This window comes from Pristiophorus japonicus, unplaced genomic scaffold (genome assembly GCF_044704955.1).
Source record: "Pristiophorus japonicus isolate sPriJap1 unplaced genomic scaffold, sPriJap1.hap1 HAP1_SCAFFOLD_73, whole genome shotgun sequence".
NCBI classification, from domain to species: domain Eukaryota; kingdom Metazoa; phylum Chordata; class Chondrichthyes; family Pristiophoridae; genus Pristiophorus; species Pristiophorus japonicus.
This window is the reverse complement of record NW_027254645.1, coordinates 784,517-789,180: the sequence shown is the minus strand read 5'-3', so window position 1 is coordinate 789,180 and position 4,664 is coordinate 784,517. Positions and strand designations below refer to the sequence as shown.

At 45.2% G+C, this 4,664-nt stretch overlaps 1 non-coding gene across 1 annotated transcript; it reads right to left on the bottom strand.

The window, feature by feature from the left end:
* Positions 1–3,673: 3,673 nt before the first annotated feature.
* On the bottom strand, positions 3,674–3,746 carry trnak-cuu (transfer RNA lysine (anticodon CUU)). The gene has a single exon. It is a non-coding gene; the product is annotated as a tRNA-Lys (tRNA).
* Positions 3,747–4,664: the final 918 nt, after the last annotated feature.

The window sequence follows — 4,664 nt, the reverse complement described above, 5'->3', positions numbered from 1 at the left end:
CCGCTGCCCTTCACAGAAATGTCACGGATCACCCAGCCACCGTGTTCACTTCCACATCCTCACAGTGGGTCCACAGAGGCTCCAACCGTCTCCCCGCGATCAGAAAATTTGCCAAGTTTGTAAAATTAAACCACGAACACATGTCCGGCAATGTGCAGGAGAAACAAGTAAATCTGTGAGCTCGGTCCGTAACAGAAAGTAATGGGGTTATTTTTGGTGATTACAGCAATTAATATTCGTCTCACAGATCTCAATTATATTTATTTGACGAATTGACCGTGAATCGTTACCAGGTTAGTGCGCCGGACTTAACCCCTCTACCACCAGGGAACAGGTTCGATACTTGTCGATATATTTATATATATTTATATATGAACCTGAATATCAACGGCTAGCTGTCTAGACCTCATGGAGCAACGGTAGTGCATCTACCTTTGAGTGAGAGAAATTGTTCCATCGTGGCAGTCATTTCATCTTTTGTTCCCATTGAAAACTAGAAAATGAGACAGGGGGAATAAATAGGGAAACCAAAGCACAGGTATACAGACAAAAGGAAGAGAGAACGGCAAATCCTGTCCCATCGAGAACGAATGCAGAATCCCCTCTGCTGCGCTCGGGGTGGCCACCCGCTGCCTTGATACACTAACGTCCCAACAGCTCATTGACTGTCGGAGTGGGACCGTGCGGCGCTTCAGAAGACAGGACGAAAAAGCAAAGTCACTGATTCGGTCTCATGTGCTTCTCTGATCAAGAATAGCGACACACAAAAAAATACTCTTGTAATGGTTACCTCCATATTGTCAAACAGTTGGCTTGTTGGTCACGGGGCATGATTCTCCCTTCAGTTTTGTTGTGAGAAGTTTTGGGTTCAAATCCTGGATGAGCCCATTATTTTGCTGATAATTTTGAAATTGCATCGAAATTTTGCAAAGAAGGACTTACATTTCTGCAGTCAGGAACTCATGACGACAAAGCGCTTTACAGCCGTTGAGTTTTTTTTGACGTGTTGTAGTGTGGGGGAAGATGTGCCCATATCATCCAACACGAACCTCAACACTTTGTGAAGGAGTTTGGTGCAAATAATCAGGTGCCTCAGGGCCTTGGACTTTCTTTGAATGAATTCTGCTTGTACCTGCATTCAAGCTTGGAACAGCAACTGGGCTTCCATCTCACGGGAGCAGCTTGTTGTGGTTAGCAAGTCGGTGACGAGGTTTGGAGTTGAAGTGCATCTCTTTCATTCTTTGAAATTTCACCAAGCAAAGATTTGATGAATCCAACTGTCCCTGTAAGCATTTAGTTCACGTGTAATCACAGGAATATCTGCAGTCAGGAGCTGAAAAGGAATTAAATCCCAATACTGGCGTCGGGACAATCAGAATACTTTGTCGCAGACAAGGCATCGGAAGGCTGGAAGGTAGATCACACCGGTTCTGGGAGAGCTGGTTGGCCGTAAAATGGAAGTGTCTGCAGTGTGCGGGACCAGACTGCTTCCACACATCCACAATGAATGTTCTACACTTCATTTGGGAATAGCACAACTGAGAGTGGACAAGTTCCATCCCGGTCAGAGTAATCTGAAGCATTAAATGACTGACACCCTGGTTTGGGATGTCTTGCAACACATGTTTAAGTTAGTTTCTGTGGGGCAATGGGATGGTGCGTTCAGCTGTTGATCAAGTAGTTGGTGGTTCGAGCTCACCCAGGGACGAAGCCTTTAATTGTTTTTTCCCCGAGGATTCGGTGCCGCACAGTTCCAGATTGCCATTGTGCATTTTGGCTACATCAGTATATTCCGCAAAGATTGCCAGCTGTGCTGTTATGCAGTGAGTTTCAACTCCAAAACTTTTATGAACATTTAGTTCATGTAAAATGCGAACAATTTTTTACCTGGATCATGTTCCTCCATCCAGTCCACTCGAAATAAATTCTGTTATTGGTTTAAATGAGCTGTTGGAAATTGCCTGACCTATCGTTGTGGCTTTGCTCAGAACCTGAGTTTCAACAGTCAACAGTTTGCAAAGGATTACCTCATGGCCAATGACAAGCATAAAAAAGTCTCTCAGAATTTGTTTTGGAACCCTTCAAATTTGCAATGTCCTGCGAGGCGCCTTCGTTCTGAGACATCACTCGCCACTACCTGGCACTCCGACCATTGGCACGTGTAGAGCCGATACCTCGCCGTCAGAATGCTTTCTTTAGGATTTAGATGCTCCCAGACCAGTGTACACAATTCTTCATAGGATTTAGTTGCTGGTTTTATCAGAGCTAGAAGATTGTTCATGAGGGCATAGGTTGTTGCCCCACAGACTGTAAGGAGGATCGCCCTTCATTTGGCAGCGTTCTCGTCCCCTTCCAGCTCATTGGCCACAAATTATTGGTCGAGTCTCTCCACGAAGACTTCGCAGTAGTCCACTTCTGAGAACTTCTCCAGGATACCAACTGTTCCTTGCATTTTTGCGCGGTTGTTCGTTGTCTCATCGCCAATTGATACGCTCAAAATAAAGGATGAAACTAAGTACTGGGAACAATGAGTAAGCGTGACTTTAGCTCCTTTCATAAGACTCCAGAGTGCAGGTACCTCATGGGTGGCCTGCTTATATACCGTGCTCCCAAGGGATGCTGGGATCACTTGTGACTCCAACAGGTAGGCCCTCTGGTGGTGTTGTGATACAGGTTGCCAAGAATTAAATAAATAACACAAGGTGTGCACAGAAGTCAACAATCAAAAGCCCTTTCATTAAACACAGGAGGTTACTGCAATTTTCGGATCGAAAAAGCTTTTAGTCTTTGTCCTTAAAATTGCAAATGTGGAAATTGGGGCGTTTAATGAATTTGATAGGAGAACGTTATTGTTTGGTGAAGTTCTGGGCAGAGAAATGTTTGTGAAAGGATCTTTTTGCAGAGAGAGGCATTCAGCATTTCAGCTTGTTGCTGAACACCTCTCTCTGGGAACTGAGCTAATTCGCAGTGTCTGTCGTGTCGTGGTTATCACATTTCCGTCACACGTGAAAGATTTCTGGTTCAAGCCTGCGCAAAACAGTATATATCAAGCAAAAACTTGTCTGGAATAACATTGAATACAAACTGTTTTGGATACCTTGTTCCATGAGCAAGTCTCCTCAAATACAGATTGTGTAAAATCAGATCGGGGATCAAACTTCATCACGGATTAAAGTTTCATGAATTATTAAAGTTCAGTTATTGAAGTTTTGACTGTCCCTGATAGCGTTGTTTCTCAGAATAAAAGAAATGCTATCGGTTTATACCAGCAGATCTGAGCTGCATTTGAAACCGACAAACAACTTGTTAATTATTCGCTCTTCCCCAGTTCCAGAGCTCAGAGGTTTGTTGTCCATCCCAGGGATGCAAGCTACCTCAGAGCTGGGCCAAAGCTCGCCGTGCACCGAAGAGAGCTCAAGAAAACCCCGGGGGAGAGGATACCCCGGAAACTGGGCCTTCCAGCAACCCTGAACAAGCGCCCAGTCTAAAACTTTCCAGAGCATTAACTTTTAACTGGAGCATCTAACAGTACGGACGGCCGAGCGGTCTGAGGCGCTGCTTTCATTATTTGATTAAATTATCAACATCCCTGAGTTCGCATTTTTATCATTGTGCAAAAGAAAATCATGGGTTCATTAATGATATTTACCCGCGAAAGCAACGTAAAAGTAATCGCCCAACGTGGGGCTCGAACCCACGACCCTAAGATTAAGAGTCTCATGCTCTACCGACTGAGCTAGCCGGGCTTTTCAGCATCCATCCTGTCGATCCCCTTCAGAATATTGTCCGTTTCAATGAGATCACGTCTCTTTCTTCCAAACTCCAGAGAGTATCGCCCCATTCGAAACAATCTCTCTCCAGAGGACAGTCCTCTCATCCCAGGAATCAATCTGGTGAACCTCCATTGTACCACCTCCAAGGCAAGTGTATACCTTCCTCAGATAAGGAGACCAAAACTGTGCGCAGTATTCCAGGTGTGGTCTCACCAGGGCCCTGTAATATTGTAGCAAGACTTCCTTACTCTTGTACGATGGGCGATATATGAAATGCTATTGGCAGAATATCCTCTTTATCTGTTGATTCTACGGTTGTATAAAAAGTTATTAAAATTCGACAGTCGCTCGGCAAACATATTTGAATTTCCTTCAGTGTGCTACACATGTGGATGGATTAATGATGAGTGAAACAATTATTCAGTCTCTCACAAACTTAAATTATTTTTGTCAACTTGCTCTGTAAATATTATTTCCAAACCGGGAATCAAACCCAGACCATGGCAGTGAGAGCACCAAATCCTAACCACTAGACTACCAGGGAATACTGCTCGCAGTTTCTGCGATAGCTTTAAATATAGTCAGCTTACCAGCACAGCCTAGAATTGTGCGGTGAAACGGCATGTAATTGGATTTGCTCGGAGCATCGTGGAGGCCCCGACCTGCGTGAGAACACCAGTGGCAGTTCGGGGCCATAAAACGAGCGTTGAGCGGCGGCCTGGGTGCAGCGTGGTGGTGTACCACGGCAAGATACAGTGCGAGCTGGTGCAGGAGGGCGACGGTAGCGAAGAGTGACGTCATCAAAGTCCAGGTCGGTGATTGGAACTTGTGAAGGTACAGGAGGAGCTGAGAAAGACTGTCGAGGGATGTGATCGGGGATCAGTGGCGGCG